Raw genomic sequence first — 20,997 nt, forward strand, 5'->3', positions numbered from 1 at the left:
CTCATGATGCGCGGTGTAAGAATCTAGGAGAGAGTTGCCCAGAAATGTTATATGGCCCAAGTCATGTGTTGAGTTTCTGTCATCTACATCAGCGGTCTTGAATAAGTTTACTATCTTTTTTTTTATGATACATGCCTATGGGCATGTTTGACTATGTTATCTCTTTTGCTATTTTGAAACGCTGTTTCTATGTTCATGTCCAAGCTACTACCAAACCGGTATCATATTTTTTTATTCAATGTAATACTTGTCTTATTTTGCTAATATCAATGTATTGAATGTTTGCTTTCTCTGTTTTGCTAACCCATTTTAACTCCGCCAATGCAAGTAAACTTTACGCTTGCATTTGCATTGCCGGGTCCCAAGCCCGTAAAAAGGAGGAGGGAGAAGTGGTGTATAATATGTTTCTCTTTGTATTTAATTCTGTTTATTTTTTCTCGTGGCTGCGGGGAAGAGCTACCAAGAGGTACAAGGGCAACCAATATCATCAAGTATCCCTTCGGTAATGGTAGGTCCATCTATCACTCCTAATGTCCCCAAGAGCATCCGCTTCTAGCCATGTCATTGATCACAGTGCATGATTCCAATCCAAGAGACTTGTGTGCTCATATATGATTTCCTTTTTGCAGTTTAACTCTATCAAATGCACAAATACTAATATCTAACTAATGATATACTCTATTTTGAAGACACCACCCAAGAAGATTACCATTGGCCAAAAGAAGTCATTTGATGCGCTTGGGACTACATCAACCCACCAAGGTACTCATTGCATTCTCTTTTAATATATATTTTTTAATTTTAATTTTTTTTAATCATATGAACTGCTTTATTTGGTATTACATAGTAAGAAGCAAAAGGTATCCGGGGCACTTTTCGATCAAAGCATCAAACAACTAAATGATGTAACTCACGCCGCTGGAGTTAATTTAAGGGTATATATCTTTTACATTGCTCTTTATGTTATATTATACTCTGTTTGACATTTTGGGTATCTAAAATGGTAACAATTGTGTAATCTGTGCAAGTTTTGTTATTTTATTTATCATGTTTAGGAAGAGCAGCTATTTTTCTGGCCCTAAGGATGAAGGTCAAACTTCTGAAGCAACTAGAAGGGTTGTTCAAGAAGAGGAAGAACGGCTTGTATTGCAAAAAATCCCTTTACAGAGAAAATTGGCAAAAATCAGTTTAGACCCTATACTTTGTTAAGAGCCATTCTTGTTATTATCTTGTCAAATATCTTGTCATGACTAACATTTGGGTCCCCTTTTTTTGGCAGTGTCTAAATCTGGTATAAAAAGTGTAAGCAAGGATGTGGAGCGTTGTTTGCCACTGGTAAGATATTAGCGGCGAAAGAAGAAGAGATTTGATGGGGAATATGAATGGGAGAGAAGAAGGAGATAACGAGGAAGATCCTAATCGCGGATCCATCGATACGGATGATTATGAAGTCGACGGCCTTCCCCCGCCTTCCGATTCAATGTTGGGTGCTTCCAACTTACCTCCTTCGAGCCCGACCTTCCGATCTCCTCTCATGTTCGCTCCTCGGCTTCCAAAGTGGCTCCCCTACAAAGAGGAGGTGATGCCCCACCCACTTTCAATCACATCCGGATGAATGACCCACACAATTCTCTAGACGCACCACAAGAACAAGGGATTCCTACCTTGATCACATGGACCTTTGGTGGTAACATTGTTGCTGTCCAAGGATCTTGGGACAATTGGACATCAAGGTACTCTTTATCCTCAATATCCAAACTAGACCGTAAACCTTTTTCTTACTATAATCGGTTTTACGTAGGGAGGATACCGCAGAGGTCGAAAGGACCACTCCATTCTCCCGGGTGCTTCCATCCGGTATATATCGAGACAGTTTCCTTGTGGACGGCGAGCACAGATACATACCTGATCTTCCTTGCATAGCTGATGATACGGGCCTTGTTGATAATCTTCTTGATGTGCATGTAAGTTTTTTCTAAAAAAATTATTATTCATGATCTGCAATCTTTTGATTGAAAGTATGTGCATGTTTCCATGGGATAATGCTTGCGTTATTCTTATTTTGGACAAATAATCACATCCCACTTTTTCTCGGGAGGGTAAGAGTTTAGAAGCAATATTCAATGGAGATACCATTGGTGGCATCTAACACCTGAGGAGCTATTGTTGTAGGGTTTAACCTTATAAACAGTTTGATTTAGGTTGCCAAGACAAGATGGGTGGCCTGTATGATTGAGCAAACTGCATGCATGCAGATTATGCATGTGAACCGTTCAACTCTGCTTTTTAGGAACTCATGATTAGTGAAATCGGGATCAGTCTTCTAGGCGATACACTAACTTTCATAGCACATATTGGCTTTTAATTGAGAGCTTTTTTCAATTGCCAATGTTCCTCGCATCGGTGGAAGCATACATGCATATCATGCTTTATCTTAGCTGCAGACGTTCCTTAAGTTAGCCCTCACAATGAACTTTTTGGTGCTACCTCATAATTGACCCTCACAAGAAAGCTAATGGCTACTGCATATCTATTAAGTTAACCTTTTGAGAGGGTTTATGAAGACAAGGGTAAATATTATTTGTGAAAAAGGACTTAAGTATAAAGTCAGTTTAGGAAATAATTCTACTAATACCATAAATTTAGCTTTAAATCTATGATGAAACAAACATGTCAGATAGTGGACAGACTATTTGAGTATATGTAGTTCGATTTTGATTATATTTTTTTCTCTGCTGATCTGAAAATCAATTTTCTAATGATGCATCTTTAATGTACCTACTAGATGGTTTTGATAGAATGATAGTCATTATAGAATGCAGCACACTCTTTTACTTGGTCCCTAGTGATACTAATTACATCAAAAGTGTGCCATTTAGAGAATGTATTGAATCAATTCTGGATAGAGGGGTGTACACAAGATTTGGTTTGGAGGTACAAGAATGCTCTAAACAAAATTATACCTACTGCACTGAATCATGAAGTGTAACACATCCGTTCGGTGTTAATATTCCTAGGACGAGAACATGATGAGTTGTCATTCGAGATGTATATAGAAGATAGATTTTTGTTTATCTACATTTTACAAGCGTATGCTAGATACTTCAATTCTTAGAGGGACGGCTTTAATAGGAAACTTGTACTCTACAACTCTAGCCTTTATTTCAGGTTAACTAAAGATGGAAACCAACTTTAACCTCTAAATCCTAACCTGTAGAAAGCCATGAGGAGAAAAGGGGTTTAACAATGAAAATATTGTGGCATTATCTTTTGCTCTATGTACTAAACTTTGCTCTTTTTGCTGTCTGTACTAAACTTTTAAATCTAGAAAATGCTATTTTAGGGCAAAAGTTTGAGGGTTAAGATAAGCCTTGGAGGTTGGTATCATTACTTGTTTTTCCTTGTTGGCATATATAATGGGTTTTTCTCCGCCATTTGTAAAAAGTAGTTTTTTTTTTGTTCTTTTTATGTTTCTCCTAATTAATGCTTTACATGTCTTTTTGTTCTTTTTGAAGACTCTAGCATCAACTATTTTTCTATAAAGTTGCTTGTCACCGGGTTGTCGATTATGTGCCCGAAATTTGAAGGCATTGCTGAATTTGAGCCTCCTCCCTCACCGGACTCTAGCTATGGTCACACATTCCCGTGGGACGAGGACTTTCTTGAAAAGAGCGGGGCTGGCTGTTCCACTCCCATTACACCTCATGTTACTTTCGGTACACGTAATCGATCCTGAACCATCTACAAAGCCTCAACATGTTGTTCTCAACCATCTTTATATAGACAAAGGATGGCCTTCTCAATCTCGGTTCCTTTTGGGTTTACTCCACGTGTTTCACCAAATATGTCACTCAGAGTCGTATACAAGCCTCTTATAAAATGAAGAAATGGACTCCCCTCCTCTCCAAAATTCCCTCGCACTATCTCAGATATAGCGGTTTCATGTTAGGTAGGAGGTCCAAGGAGGATGGGAGGAGAAAAAACAGTCTGAGGAAACTGAAAAGATCCGAAAAGTTAATGAAGTAAGTATCTAGTTCAGACAAATTTGGGTTATGAAGTTCCTTTATGTTTCTAATTTCGTTTATGGAAGTTCCTTTATGTTTTTAATTCCGCAACCCGCGCCCTTGAATCCATGTTGAAGGAGTGCTCCCCTAAAAAGTATGCCGATCTTCAAAAGGCCATCCACACCTATTTAGGTTGGTATTCATTTATTATTTATGACAACTTATTTAATATTCCTTCTTTCTTTATTACATCATATCATATCATATTTTTGCATGTTTTGCGCAGCATTACCAAAGGAAACCACTTCAACCGACCACGAATCAAGCAAAGATCTTCACCGAAATGCCGTACATACATTCTTACCAATATATTTTTTTAAACCTTCTCTTTTATATTTAAATTAACCGGTAATTTGTCTTCGCAATTTCTGCTTCACTTAGTTCTTCCGATGAACCCCCGGCCCCAAATACGGATGGGTCACACTCAATCCCGTGATACTACCCAAGGATCGATGTTTGCTAAACCAAGTGGAAAGTCTTTGGAGCTATTACAACTGCTTTAGCTAGTCTTTGGACACACATTACAAGGGGATCGTGGAGCTTGTCTTACACCCACTTAGACTTGCATTTGAAACCAAGAATTTAAAACTCCCCGAGCCTGCCCTTGATTGTCTTCATGTACATTTTTCATCTCTTTCAATCAGAACTTGGACTTTGTGTCATTCTTTCTTTCAAGAAATCTTTTGGATACCTTAATATGATGCGATTCTTTGAATGATCAGATCTCACGTAAACTCATTGCTTATGATCATTTAGAAGGTGATCCCGGATGGATGGTGCTAAAAATGCTTCACTATTTACGGACATTCCAACATGGTTTGTGGTTGTGTTGATAATTCTTCGTCCGATAGGTACGTTGGAGATTTCCCCAATTTTCACAACATTTCTAGCTTGTACATGCTTCTTACTTTTGTTGACTGAATTTGTATTTGCGATTTTAATTTTACAAGTCTTGAAGGTGCTTCTTACTGCTGTAGCATCACACAAGTTCAGAGGTATATTCGAGGGGTTGAACGAGAAGTTGCTTTCATTTTTTGTTAATTTTGGAAAATTAAACTCTTGTCTTGTACATTCTAACTATTAACACAGTCATTGTGATTGTGTGTTTCATTTTAAAAACTTCATTAAGCATTGGTGAAATTACAATCACGGAAAATATGTCGTATACTTCCCACATATTTTCCACATATGATGCATATATTAGGCCAGATTTTTGCCTCTTCCGTTTCGTATCCATAGTAAGAGTTCTACCCAACAACAGGGTCCATATGAAGAAGTTGTATTTGGTCATTCTGGAAGCTCCCCATCATATGTTCACATAAAAGTTTGCAATTAGCCGATCTGTCCTGCATGTGGGAAAAAGCACCCGCCTTTACAGAGAAGGGGTCTGTATCACTTGATAACTTTTTTCTAGTAAATAATGAACAGGGGTAGTTTGTAATTCTATTTATGGAATTAGGTCAACTCATGGTAACAGTTAGTATGTAATCAATAACAATACTGAAGATACACTCTACTTGGAGTCGACAAGATATAGAGTCTCCCCGTGTTATGTAAGTAAAGGAAAACCGTGGGTCCCGTGTGATAAAGTTATATTGAAGTCATGTGCCCATATAGAGCCTTACTCTGTTGGGTTGAATTCAGCCAAATTAATGTGGTTGATTGCAATTTGACGGAGCCGGATACAAGTATGGACGAAAGTGTTATCGGAATATAGGCAAGATAACTTATCAAATCCAATCCATTTACTTCCTAATATCTCCTTGTCTTTACAGAGTAATCGGATTCTCCTCCACCATCCGGTAGACATGCGCGATACGTGAAGCTTTCAATCGGGCGGTGGTGGCTCAAACTCAAACGATGAAATTTCGTTGGACGACCATAATGGGAAAGGAATCATTTTGGGGATGCACTTTCCATTAACCGGATAAAGATACCACTATTGCTTCTATTGAAGAACTTCGAATCGGGTGGTGGTGCCGATATTAAGGTGCTTCCATATTCTCTTTAGTTTTAGATTGTCCGTGTTATTTTTTCCAAGCTTATTTATGCAGTTTTTGTGGTTATTGGATGATGGTAAAAGCTACATTACCTGTGTACCATTCAGGGATTAGAAGTCGTTCTTGACAAAGCCGCGCATCTTGAGGATGGAAAAAAGATACCACAAAGATGCAAGAGGTGCTATTGCCTAAGTTTGTTACGGTCTATTATTACTTATTTTTCATGGGTGGGCTCTCCTTATTGAGGTGTTTCTAAAAAGCAAGTCTTTTTACTTTTCGTGAGGAATTGACCTCGATAGCATGAGTATTGGGCAACGGATGCTTTACTACTATTTCGCACCCTTTGTAAGGTTGGCTTTCCACAAACCATCTGTTCTGTACTACCCAAGGGTGTATTTTTAAAATTTCTTACTACTTCACTCATCATTTTCATTATTCTATGCTCATTATTTTGGTTTTTCTATGGCATTCAAAGCCTTCATTATGTGGAATAACAAGTACTCTAAAATTCACAGATGGGCATGAAGGAAGAGAATGATGAAGTTACGACCAAGACTAGGCTTTTATCTCTTGAGCTTTTACAGGTTAGTCCTATGGCCTTCTATGGCCTTCACTATTATCCTGCGCATATCATTGCCTCTTTGGTTGATTTTTTATGTGGGAAGCTTCGATTCCTCTTCTAACAGGAGGGTAAATTTTCTTAAGAAATTTTTTCACCATTACGTTGTGCTTTAGACCTTATTCGGGAGAAAGGATGTGAAAAAAAATATATTATATGTTTGTTTACACCACTCATTTGTTGGCCAAACAATTATCACATGATCATTTTGCAAAGAACAAAAAGTCAAGTGTCTTCTGTTGTTTGATGTCGTGAGTGAAGTTGCTTCTTCTTTGTGGTATGTATCATTAAAAGAATGCATTGAAAGCAGCAGAGTTTCAAAGACCAAGGATATAAGCTTTATAGATTTTGCTTTAGGATCTGCACAAGGCCTAGGATCTTCAAGCATATGTCCTACGGATTTAGCTACCACACTGGTTCTCTTTCTTGTGGAAGTGTTTGATTCTTTATGAATGCATGATAAGGTTGGTATATGATTAAAAAATATATTTTTTTGCAGAGTTTATTGGAAGGGGCTAGTCATTCTTTTACGAAGAATTTTCATTTCATTGACTCGATAAAAGCGTATCTTTCTTATGCCTTGTTACGCTCGTTTCTCAATCCTCGGTTATATTCCGTAAATCTTCATGTTTCAGTTTTGCCTTCTTTCTATTTTCTATGCTTGATGCTTTGTGATTTATTCCAATGGTACTAATTAGATTTTTCACAATATGCAACCGAATCTTCAATTGCTTCTACGTTTTAGGAAAAGCCTTAAAGTAAGTATGCATTGTTTCGGAGCTCTTGTGGGTCTATCAAACCTGAGTAATGATGAGCGTGTTTGGGATACTTCTTGTCATATGGGGCCTTGTCAAGGAAGGGCTTCTTGGGAAACCTGTGAATACTGAGATCCCAAAAGCATGTTGATTGTGCTAGTATGTGCTTTCATTTGTATAAAGTATGATGTCAATAAAATTGTTAAAAGTAGCCCTGGCTCGACCCTTGGTGAAACCCCGCAAAAGATTCTTGTGGGTTTGATTGAAATGATAGAATTTTGTATGACCTGCGGGGTGTGACGAAATTGTATGAATTGTATGGTGCGGAATCAATTTTTTTATCCAATTCAATACATTTGCCACGGCCATAAACTGTGGCTAAACATTAGATACAGTCCAATAAAAGACATTTGCCACGGCCTAGACCTGTGGCTAAATTATAGATCCATTCTACAAAATGCAGGGGGACGGGGTCGTGTGAGCATTAGCCACGGTTTAGTGCTGTGGCAAGTGGAAAAATTCACCACGGCCCATGTAACTGTTTATAACCGTGGCATAAAATGAAGCTTTACCCACGGTCTTTAGCCGTGGCCAAAGATTAGCCACAGGCACATTGCCAACGGTCGTGCAACGGCTTATAACCTTGGCAAAAGGTCTTTAGCCATGGCCAATGACCGTGGCAAATGCTCATTCTTCATTAGGATCTATAGATCACCCGGATTTTTTACCCGAACTTGACATTTTTGCCAAGAACTAGATTTTATTGACCTGAACTCGTATTTCTGCCAAGAACAGGATTTTATTGACCTGGTATCGAGATGAGGATCTACAGATCACCAGGATTTTTTGACCCGAACTTGACATTTCTGCCAAGAACTGGATTTTATTGACCTGAACTCGCATTTCTACCAAGAACAGGATTTTATTAACCTAGTATCGAGATAGGGATCTACAGATCACATGGATTTTTTGACTTGAACTTGACATTTCTGCCAAGAACTGGATTTTATTGACCTGAACTCGCATTTCTGCCAAGAACTGGATTTTATTGACCTAGTACCGAGATGAGGATCTACAGATCACCAGGATTTTTTTACCTGAACTTGACATTTCTGCCAAGAACTGGATTTTATTGACCTGAACTCATATTTCTGCCAAGAACAAGATTTTATTGACCTAGGATCGAGATGAGGATCTACAGATCACCAGGATTTTACTTGATCTGGTATCGAGATGAAGATCTACAGATCACCAGGCTTTTGCTTGACCTATTATCAATCATATAATTCTAGAGATACAAAGATCTGTTATACATGGATAAATATTGATTTCGAGAATGACAATATCTTTATTGAATGTATAACCTTGATAACGAAAATTACACCATGATACTTGAAACACTCTTTATTGATAAAATGCTTTCAAATTGCTTATATTTTGAGGCTTTGGTAATATTACACCTTCAACCATTTTTAAGTAGTAAGCTCTATTGATCCTGACCTTGTGAATGATGTAAGGCCCATCCCAGCTTGCTGCTAGTTTGCCAGCCCCTTTTTCTTTAGTAGCTTGAGCGCTTTCAAGACCAAATCACCTTCCTGAAAATGCCTTTCTCTTACTTTCTTATTAAAAGTTTTTCTAAGCTGCCAATGGTAGGTGTCGAGCATCACCCTTGCTTGATCCCTTGCTTCCTCGAGATTGAGGACTTCTGAAGCCATTACTTCGTTATTTTGATCATTCAATAATATTTTGGTTCTAGATGTCGACACCACCATTTCTGATGGAGTTACTGCCTCCATGCCATAGGCCAAAGTAAAAGGTGATTCACCTGTGGCTGTTCGAGGTGTCGTTCTATAAGCCCATAGAATGCTGTTTAGTTCATCCACCCAAAAACCTTTCTTGTCTTCTAACTTTTTCTTGATATTATCCATAATGGTCTTATTTGTTGCCTTGGCTTGTCCGTTGCCCTGAGCATAGTAAGGCGTAGATGTGAAGTGCTTAACCTTGTAAGATTCCAAGAAAACTTTCACCTTTCCTCCTTCAAACTGCGGGCCATTATCTGATATAATAGCATAAGGCAATCCATATCAACATATGACTCGTTCAAAAAGGAAATTTATGACATTCTATTCTTTGATATGCTGCAGAGCTATGGCTTCTACCCACTTTGTAAAATAATCTGTGATTGCCAATATGAACTTTTTTTTTCCTCTCCCTGGTGTAAGCGGACCGACAATATTCATACCCCATAGAGCAAAAGGCCATGGGTTTGAGACACAATGTAACTCTTCAGCTGGGACATGTATGACTTTCCCATGAACTTGGCACTGTACACACTTTTTCACATATCGAAGACAGTCCCTTCACATTTGAGGCCAAAAATATCCCTGTCTCGTGATTTTATTGGCCAACGATCTACCATCTGAGTGGTTTCCACATTCGCCTTCGTGAAGCTCGGCAATGATTAGATGCGCTTCCTCATACGATATGCATTTCAAATGTGGACCTCCAGGATTCTTTTGATACAATTCATTCTCAACCAATACATATCTTTGGGTGGCAGACTTAATTCTTCTGGCCTCATTTTTGTCCTCCACTACTTTCCCATCAGCTAAATATAAGATATATGCTTCCATCCATGGTGCCCACAATGTATCAACTTCCATGACTGCCAAGTCGTTAATGTTGATGCTTGGCTTCTGTTGAACTCCGATATGCAGAGTACGACCCTTTGTGTTTTCTAGCATCGCTGCAACATACGCCAAGGCATCCGTATGCCTATTCTCATTTCTATTGAGATACTTAAGTCTTATTTTACTAAAATTCTTCAATTTGGATTTTATAAAATTTAAATAATAGACTATATTTTCACATTTTGCTGAGTATCCCCCATTGATCTGACTGACCACGAGCATCGAGTCACTAAAGATCGATAACTCTTTTATATTGAAAGATTTAGCCATTTCGAGACCAACTATTAAGGCTTCATATTCACCCTCATTATTGGACACATGGAAACCCAATGTTATTGCATTCTCGAGCCTTTGATTTTCAAGAGTAACCAACACCACTCCGATGCCACACCCTTTTCCTCCAGATGATCCATCGACAAATAGTCTCTAACCATTTGTTCCCGCCCATAGATCGTCTGCATCGATAACATCTTCAGGCTCTTGCAACATTGCGAATTCCTCTTCTTCCAATGCCCCAACTGCCATCCTCAGATGGAAAATCAGCCAGGAAATCGGCTAGTACCTGACTCTTTTCTGATATGCGGTTTCGATACTTGACTCCAAATTCATTTATTAGTATAGACCATTTAGACATCCTTCCTGACTTAGCAGTTTTTGCCAGAGTTTGCTTTAATGGGAGATTCATCATCACGATCACCGAATGTGCTTGAAAATATGGCTTTAATCTCTGAGATGAGAATAATAGTGTCAAGGCATACTTTTCTAGCATTGAATATCTAGTCTCAGCCTCGAGCATTGTTTTACTTTGAAAATACACTGGTCTTTCCAATCCATTTTCTACCTTCACGAGGACAGAACTTATAACAAAATTTGATACAGCCAAATAAAGAAGCAAACTTTCTCCCTCATCTAGCTTTGTCAGAGTTGGCATTTCTTGTAGATATTTCTTTAATTTAGAAAATGCTTCTTCACATTCCTCATTCCAACAGAATTTGACATTCTTTTTAAGCAACTTAAAAAGTGGCTTACAGCGGTCAGAAGTTCTGGAAATGAATCTATTGAGTGCCGCTATTCTCCCCATCAACCTTTGTATTTGCTTTTGAGTTGTAGGTGATGGCATTTGTTGAAGCGCTCGTATTTGCTCAGGATTAGCATCAATACCTCGCTTCGTATCTATGTACCCCAAAAACTTGCCAAAACTGACCCCGAAAGTACATTTTTCGGGATTAAGCTTCATATTAAACTCTCTCAATATTCTGAATACAGTGTCGATGTCCTTTATGTGATCTCCACCTTTCATAGACTTGATGACCATATCATTGATATAGACCTCGACAATACTTTTGATGCGTTTCTTGAAAATCTTCTCCACTAGCCTTTGATAAGTGGCCCCGCATTCTTCAATCCAAATGGCATTCTGATGAAGCAGTATATTCCTCCATTAACCACGAACGCCGTTTTTAACTGGTCTAACACGGCCATTAGAATCTAAAAGTATCCTGAATAACCATCGCAAAAACTGATCAACTCAAAACCAGCAGTTAAATCGACCAATTCATCAATTCTAGGCATGGGATAATGATCCTTTGGGCACTTTTTATTCACATCGGTAAAGTCGACACAAATTTGAACTCTACCATCTTTCTTGGGTACAGCCACTATGTTTGCTACCCATTCTGAATGCTCAACTTCTCTGATGATGCCATTATCTAACATTTTTTTGTATTTCCACTTGCACTGTTTCTTCATACATTGGCCTCACCTTTCTATGCTTTTGATGTATTGGAGTTGCGTTTTCTTCCATATTCAGTTTGTGCGAACATATATCTGGATCGATACCGGTGAGATCCGACATCGACCATACAAAAACATCTTGATTCTCTTTCAAAAATACTACCAACTCCTTTCTTATACTTACAGCCATTTCTGTACCAACGAACGTATGACGCTCACGTTCTCCTTCACCGATATTAATCTTCTCCACCGCCTCTATGGTTTTTCTTTCCCAGGGTGGTTCTTCATGTTTCTTCATCTCTTGAGTGAACTTTACTTGCTCCGGTATCTGTATGTTGGTATCGGCAGGTAAAGCTTGTTGTAACTGCTAAGTAGAGTTTACCAAGACGCCCCTAGTGTCTTGGCTTTTCCCCTTCATCATTCCCTTTACTGTGACGAAATTACACTTTTCTAATTCGGACTGATCGCCCCTAATCTCGTGCAATCCATATACAGTTGGGAATCTAAGAACTTGATAAAATGTACTAGGCACATCACGCATTTTATGTATCCATTTCCTTCCCAATATGGCATTGTGATCAGATTGGTGCTTTATGACCACGAATTCGTCATCACCGTTTGAGGCCCAGCTCGAACTGGCAATTTTATCTCTCCAGCAGGTTTGGTAGAAGTTCCATTAAAACCATATAAATTGAACTTTGGTGGTTTTAAATGTGACTCATCGAGACCAATTCCTTTAAATGCTTTCCAAAATAAAATATTAACTGAACTACCACAGTCCACTAATATCTTCTGTACATCATAGCCCGAAATACACAAAGTGATTAGCAAAGCATTATCATGTGGTAACATTACCTTGGACAAGTCCTCTGGTACGAACATAATTGCCCCAGGAATGCTAGACGATATCAGCTGCTGACTCACTGGCACTGGCTCGACATTAACCTCGAGCACTTCTTTGACCGTCGAGATCTTCCTTATCTTATCTCGAAAGATCTTTTTCTAAGGAATTTCCCCCTTGTAAATCATGTTTATTACCCCCAATGGCTTCTCCCGTATGGTTGCCATTTCTGTAGGTCTAACATCAGCACGAAACTCTCCCAACCTCCCATCTTTCATGAGCCTGTCTATCTCTTTTAATAACTGGAGACACCTATTAGTCTCATGGTTCTCGATTTTATGAAATTGACAATAAGGCCTTCCCTTCATTTCTCTATGAGTGTATTTCGGCCAAACCACAAAATCTTCCTTTGCTATCCTCCACAAGATATCTTCCGGCGTGGAATTGAGAGCTATGAAATTACTAGGAACGAGTTCCTCTTTCAAGGTTCTGTCATACTTTCTTCGCTGTTGTGGCTGATTACCTCGATTCACATAATGCTCCTGAAGTCTTTTGTTATCTGACCTCGAGGAATCTCGACCTTCATGGCGATCATTACTATCCTTATCTTTTTTCCCTACATCGGTGACTTGTAATACTGCTTGCGCAGTGGTGGTTCTCAACCCCTCCTCTACTAAGATATCTCTATCAACCTTATCATACAATTCCTGCAATGTTTTAACCTCTTTCCTCAACAAATATTTATGCATAAAAGATCCTGGCATTACCCTTGCTTGGAAAGCTATGACAGCTGTCATTTCTGATTCATCTAATCTTTCCACCGACTGCGTTTCAGCCTTGAACCTTGTCAAAAAATCCTTCATCGACTCCTTCTTTGCTTGCTTTAATTGAAATAAGGCCGACACTTGCTTTGGTTTCACCTTCTGGTGACCGTAATTGGTGAGTAACCTTTCTTCAATTTCGCGAAAACATGAAATGGATCCCTCAGGCATAGTATAAAACCATTTCAATACTTTTCCTGTTAAACTTGAAGAAAACGATCGACATAATACCGTATCCCAGTACTCGGTACCCTGATAAATTGAGAACTGATGTCGATAGCTAAAAAGATGATCCATGGGATCAGTGGTCCCCTCGAACTGACTGAATTTTGGGGGTAACGAGGCCCTTTCTATCTCTTTTTTCAATGGATTTCTACTCACATCGCTTTCGACTTTTCGCTTTGGTGTAGACTTTCTCTAGCAACCGGTCTCCAAACTGCTTCTGTAACATCTCCTGCACCATTTCCTTCGTGATCGGTGCTTCTATCTCTTCCTCCTGCACCACCTTCGGTGTCGATCTTGCTTTTGATTGTACTTCTTCATGATAGCTTCTTCTCACTTCTTCGATATGGCTTTTTCTTACTATTGGAGTGCCAAAACTCGATGCCTCTCCATCTTTCTCATACATTGCTTCTTCCGCACGTTTCTCATATACTTCTCTTACAACCTTATTTTCTTCCATTAAAATTTTATTCTGATTTTCCAACTCTTCCATTCTTCTCAACAAAACCTTCAACGACACCTCTTTTTCTTGTATTTAATTTCCTTTACTTCTTCTATCATTCTACTTGTTGATCTCCGAGTTCTTCACTCCTCATTCTTAGACACAGCATGAAAAGTGTTTCCCTCATTTACCATCATTGCTTTACTTGTTATAGTATGCTTTGGAGGCATCTTGATTACTTTCTTTAACCCTTCAGTGACCTTACCACACATTTACTCTTTATCACCAAGATTTCAATCAACGGATTCGATCAAAGAAAAAAGAAACGAAAGACAAAACAATCGATCTTTGTCTTTGAACCTAGACGACGCCAATGTAGTGATCAAGAGAAACTAGCTAAGATTATCAAGAATGGATTGCTAAAGATGAAAAGTAAAGATCGAATCGAACTAAAAATGAGTTTTGTTATTGAACAACAATATCGGTTACAATATTCTCTCTCTCTCTCTCTCTCTCTCTCTCTTGTTCTAGCTTTTCAGATTTTTGTGTAATGATTTTGGAATGCCTCTTTTCTTCTCCTTCTAGTCTTTATATAGTACTTTGAGAATAACCTTAAACCAATCACTAACTGCCGCGTGTCCATTCCTTCTTCTTCTTCCTTTTCCTGCCTTAAACCCGCAATATCCAAACTGTAAACCCAATTATCGATATATCGCAATATTTAAGCTGAAATATTGGGGTGACGATATTTTCCCATGACAACTTGTTTCCTCTTTTACCCCTAATCAACCGCCTCTCCCTTCTCTCCATTGGATTACCAGTCATGAAGAAACAAAGAACACAAACAACAAAACTCCATCAATCTCCTCAAAACCACTTCCTTCAACAATCCAAAGACCCCCACATCTCAAAAATTAAACCCAAAACCCATTTCCATAACTTCTTCATTCAAACAAACCAAAACAAGACCTCTCATTCCGAAAACACCCAGCTCACAAACCCATCAAGAAAGAATTACTTGGCAACCCCTCAATATATTTTAAACAGAACTTTACTTACCTTTAACATTTCCAACTGGGCAAACATTTAGATGGAAACAAATTGGGGTTTAGTTAGGAGGATTAATGGAATGGTTGATTTTATTTCATCGTTAGGTGTTTATTTGGGGAGTGTTTATTATAGGAATGCATTAGACTTTACTGCTCTTTGGTTGGGTTATGTTTTGCACCAGTGCACCACTATAGTATTCATCAGAAAGAATGGAATGTCTCAATGCATGCAAGCTCAGTCAAGCTTTGTATTTACATTGTTGTTCAGTAAGAATTACTTTTGACTCTTGATTGAGCCTTGTGAAATGTGTATTGGCATGATCAAAAGTTCATGCACCCAAGGTGAATCATGTTAAAAATTATGTGGAGTGAAGTTTATAACATCAATATATCAAGGGTATATAACATTAATTTGGAACCGTCAGTTCGTCACTACTTGAGGATAACCCTCCTCTTAAATGTAATATTGTATGGATGAACTTATGGTTGTAAAACTATTATGTTTGTCCATTTCGTCTTCTTTTTATCCTATATTACTATATGTAATGTTTTAGGCGTCATTCAGTTGTTCAAAATGTTGAATAAACAAAGGAAATTCAGCCAAAAAATTTCCAGATCTTTTGTTTTTATAAATATTCAAGTTTGTGTTCAAAATAAATAACAAGGGTGAAATTATCCAAATGATTTATATTTAGCATTCAGAGCCAGGTCATTCTGACAGAAAAACAAATATGTTTTTCAGAGTTCTGCAATCATCATTTAGCATTCAGAGGATGGGCCATTTAGCATTCAACATTCAACATTCAGAGGCTCAGAAAAACAAACGACCCCTGTGTCATTATTTCCCGCTTTGTAACTTTTATGTATGTACTTTTATTTTCTAATCCAATTGTGGCCTTTAGTTGGTATTAAGTGGATATGATATCCAATTTGTTGAAGTATGTAAAGTATCCCACGTTTCTATAAGTGAGGATACGTAATTAGTAATTAGTTGCTGTTTTGAGTAGCTTGACACCCAAGTAAGTCAAGTATATATATGAACTAAGGTGTAGAGAGAAAAAAAAAACTCTCTCTAACCCTATTCTCCCACTCCACTCTTCTCCAATCTTCTTCTTGGTTTCCCTATTACAACAATGTCACAACTCTTCTAGCATCACCACTAATATGGTATCGGAGCATCATGTTCAAATCTAAGTTTAGTGATATGCTAGAAGAGGTAACCCCCAAAATAAGAATACAAGAAAAAAAATCAATTCTTTTTTAGTTTTCAGTATAGTATTCAATTTAAGTTTTCAGTATAGTATTCAATTCGGTATAGTATAGCTTAGATACCAAAGGTCGGTTTCATGATGCAGCTTTCTTCAAAGATCCAACATTAGGAAATCGGTCGAAAATTTGGAAGTGTAACATAGTGTAAATTCGCAACTTGATCAAATAACATCAAAAGATGAAGAACTAGACCTTTCAAGGGTAATAAGGGATTTTATAAGTTTGTTCCTCGTGGAATCCATTATCTGTGAATCAATCCAAAATGCATACTAATTTCAATTCATTACCTATTCTAAGAAAAAAGAAATATTGAACCCCTTACCATTTTATATAAAACAAAAACAACAAATACAGATTCTAGGTAACTAATAGAGTCCTAAAACTGAGTTACACAAACAAAGAGCAGATATTATTGAAAACGCCCATGGAAATAAATGCAAGGGGGTGAGGGACATGTGGTGTAAGACTTTAATAAGTAAACAAATCCATGTTCAAACCATATCACATTGGATTCCAAAATGAAAGTTAAAGCTATGTTGGCATGCTCCATTCACAATCAATCAAATGAGATGTTCTAAGCTAGAGGGACTAGGAGGGGAACTAATAAGAAAACCTTGATGAGGGTGATCCCTTGAAAACCCTGGCTAAGAACATCCTAATGTTGGAAATCCGGATAAGGAGATAAGAATTAACTTGGGCAAAGTGCCCAAGAGAGAAATTGAGGAATTGGAGAGGGATGTTTTCTATATTAAGTGGTAAAACGAAGAGTTTTTCAGTATTATGAGACACTTATTGAAGATGTGAGAGAAGAGATTAAGGAGAGTGTGTTGTGTAATATCTCAAATGTATCTAGTAGTATATGAGCCTTTGAAATAAATCCTAAAACCACCCCTTTTAGATTGCATGCAAGAGACATATAAGCCTTAGGCATACACTCTTTAAATTTATGGCTAAAAAATGGCTGAAATAAATGACACCCTAAACACGTGTATAAAAGGAAAAAGCATAATACAACCTACAATGGTACACAAAAAATAATTCATTCAAGCGCATGGAAGAACTATGGCAATTACAAATATAACACCATTTGAAAAAAAAACATTGTGATATCACGAACACTAATCTCCACTAAAAAATGGCCGGGTACTAAAAGGAATGAATTAAAAGCAGTTAATAAAAGAATAGGAACTAGAACGTAAAGCATGAACCCATTACATCTAAACTATAATATGAAACAATTGGAAAAGAGAAATTACCTCGGGAGATATCGATTTCAAACGTTAGACGAACAACTTGAGCACTACATGGAAAAGAGACAATGGAAATGATAGAAAGATCGCTAACAGTAACCATGCGGTACTTAAACGGTTCAATAACAATAACCAAGTTTGTGATTCCAAAAGTGACAAAAGTGACAAATCATTAAAAGATTGAAGAGTCAGGAGAGAACCAGATAAAGGACTACCTTCCTAGATGATGGATCTCACGAATAATATCCCAATACAGCTTAAAGTTTGCATAAAATCATTAACACAACTCTCAAAATAAAGATGCAAAGTAGCACGTCACCCGCCTATCACAACAATTTTGTGGTGTTTTCTTATGCAAAGTCCTGCACGGCGTTTCACCAAATTTTAGTGTGTACCCTTGCTTCCTAGGGAAAAAATATATTAAAAGGCGTTCATAATGACAAATCATGTCAGAATGGTGGGAAACAATTAAGAACTAAAAGAAACTAACCAAATGTGAACCCTATGATAATTAAGAATAAAACAACATTTTACATGGCACAACTATAGCAGGAAACATGAATAACATAGTCAAAGAAAAATATCACCTAAAAGACTAAGGGGAAAAAGAAGAGATAAAAACCATACCTTCAACACAAATCACCAAGTACAATCACATGAGAAGTAGTACATGAATAAGAACCATTAACAAATAACACTATTATCAAATAAAAAACCGAATACTTGTACGCCAAGGTTGAAGAAATAGACCGTATACTCAAAGTTGAATGGAAGGATTAACCTGTAATTTTAATCATAGCATCTCCATGCCATACCAAATTAACTCCATTTAAGAAGAAGAACCTGTCATAAAAGAAACAAAGAAAACTATGAAGGGTGTCAAACACGAAAATTGGAAGTCAAAGTACGTCGACTATCCAATAGCAGACGCTTACGCATTTAAACAACACTTTAAGAGAGGATTAATCTCACATAACTTAATGAATTGTACATAATCAAGTAGTCGAATAAAAATTAGAAAATCTTGCCAGTTCATTTTCACTTGAGAAGAAACAAATCGTTTGCATTTTGTGTTTGATCATTTTTATTTATTTTTTCTTCTGCTAACCTTATTAACATTATTGTGCCAAATACCAAATAGTTTAACTGAATCCATGAATGCAATGGACACAGAAGCAACGAAGTTCTTAAAAAGATTAACCATGCCTAAATAATATGTTGATAGAGTCAAGTAAATTGTCAGAATTTTCATCTAGATTGAGTTGAATTGAAGAGTCGCTAAAGGTCTACATTGGGGCAGATGGAAAAAATAGAAAAGTGAGAGTTCTTGATGGTGTTGGCTTTAAGTGAGAGAGAATACATAAGATCAAAATGTAGAAGTTGTTTGGACTTTAGAGAAGGCAAACTTATGATGATGATTTTCTAAGGGTTTTTTTTCTTTCTCCAATTTTCTAATCTCACCAACACTGCATTTGAGGCAATCCTAGCCACTACTCAGCTCACCCTTAGATGAATCCCAGTCGTGGGTCATAAAACTTCCCTCCCTTAAATATTTGCCCCCTAAAAATACACTAGTATACTGCTAAGCAGTGGGGGCGTGAGCAGAGAGGAGAGGGAGGAGTGGAGATTTAGAGTGCGTGGAGAGGGAGAGGGACGAAGAGAAAGAACAGAAGAGATCAGGACAGACAGATAGAAACCAACCAACTTAGTTTTTGTCTACATACCCCCTTTCTGCCCAAATCGTTCGCTCCGCTCACTTGACTATTGCTTAGCACACCAACTTTTTCCACGCCAATTATAATGGTATGCATAACTAAAATTCAAACAAACCACAATATCAGCTAGAATATGCTTTTATATCTTAGTAACAGTTTCAATAATTGGAGCATGAATCATGCTACTCAAAAGCAACTCTTAAACACGAAATATTGCCTTGTAAATCATATTTTTGGCTATTATAAAAGTCTTATACATAGACACTATCAACTGATTTGATTTAACAACTACTGTATATAATATATGTATATATTAGATAAGTTGTGCGATTACATGAATTAGTAGTTTACTGCATATGATTATCATAAGTTTCAAATAATATCAATATATTAATATTAAAGCTCTCACAAGGGGTATTTTTCTAGCTCTTTTAAAATTTCACATCAACAACTCCTATTAAAATGGGAATTCCTCACCTATTGAATAGAAAGATTTTAGCACTTCTAATTAAAACGGAAATCCTTTTCCTATTATAATGGAAATTCCTCTCCTATTGAAAAAGAAAAAATATAGAACTTTTAATTAAAATGGAATCATTCTTCCATTAAAAACGAGAATCAAATTAAAACATGATCTCTCCACCAATTAAAAAATGGATTTTTAAAACTTAATTAAAACAATTTGTTGATAAATTAAAATGGATTTTTAAGACTTGATTAAAAAAATTGTTAGGAAATTTGACGAAAATAGGAATCAGAATTTGTTAGAAAATTTATATATGTCTAGTTATGATTGTTGGGTAAGTTTTTAAAAGAACCGGTGCGTTTGCATGAGTCTACTTTCTAGTTAATATTAAAGCTATCACAAGGGGTATTTTTCTAGCTCTCTTTAATTTTCTCGTCATCAACTCCTATTAAAACAGGAATTTCTCTCCTATTGAAAAGAGGAATTCTAGCATTTCTAATTAAAACGGGAATCATTCTCCTATTATAATGGGAATTCATCATATATTGAAAAAGAAAAATATGGCACTTCTAATTAAAACAGAATTCACACTTCTAAATTAAAACGAGATCCCTCCCCTAATTAAAAAACGGGTTTTTAAAACTTATTTAAAATAATTTGTTAAGAAATTAAAACGGATTTTTAAGACTTGATTAAAACAATTTGTTAGGAGATTAAAACGGATTAGCGACGAAAACAGGAATCATGAATTGTTAGAAAATTTATATATGTATAATTATAATTGTTTAGAAAGTTTTTAAAAGAGCCAGTGCATATGCACGGGTCCACTTTCTAGCATGTAAATATAATCACTATGTCCCTAAACAATCAAGAAACTATATATCAAATGTATATTTTGGGGAGATTGCAACGAGGGATTTAAAGCTTCCAATGGGTTTGTTTAGGGATTCATCTCTATAATGAGTTATGATTGACGCAACCAAACTTTGTTAAGTTGAATGCTTTCAATGAATAAAAAAAGGTGTGTTTTGTTTACTATATTTTTTATTGTATACCAATG

General features: G+C 37.0%; 1 long non-coding RNA gene and 1 pseudogene across 2 annotated transcripts in view; one reads left to right on the forward strand and one right to left on the reverse strand.

The window, feature by feature from the left end:
- LOC147518651 (uncharacterized) overlaps nt 1–20,997 on the reverse strand; it is a 34,619-nt gene that overhangs the window by 8,179 nt on the left and 5,443 nt on the right. For both annotated transcript variants that reach the window (XR_015211853.1, XR_015211852.1), the window contains exons 2-4: nt 18,538–18,599; nt 17,972–18,118; nt 17,763–17,806 (exon numbers count right to left, since the gene is read on the reverse strand). This is a non-coding gene — a long non-coding RNA (uncharacterized LOC147518651). The remainder of the gene's footprint in view (nt 1–17,762; nt 17,807–17,971; nt 18,119–18,537; nt 18,600–20,997) is intronic.
- On the forward strand, nt 1,370–2,300 carry LOC147518652 (SNF1-related protein kinase regulatory subunit beta-1 pseudogene; annotated as a pseudogene).

The sequence above is a fragment of the Coptis chinensis genome, chromosome 2 (genome assembly GCF_015680905.1).
Source record: "Coptis chinensis isolate HL-2020 chromosome 2, ASM1568090v1, whole genome shotgun sequence".
Classification (NCBI taxonomy): domain Eukaryota; kingdom Viridiplantae; phylum Streptophyta; class Magnoliopsida; order Ranunculales; family Ranunculaceae; genus Coptis; species Coptis chinensis.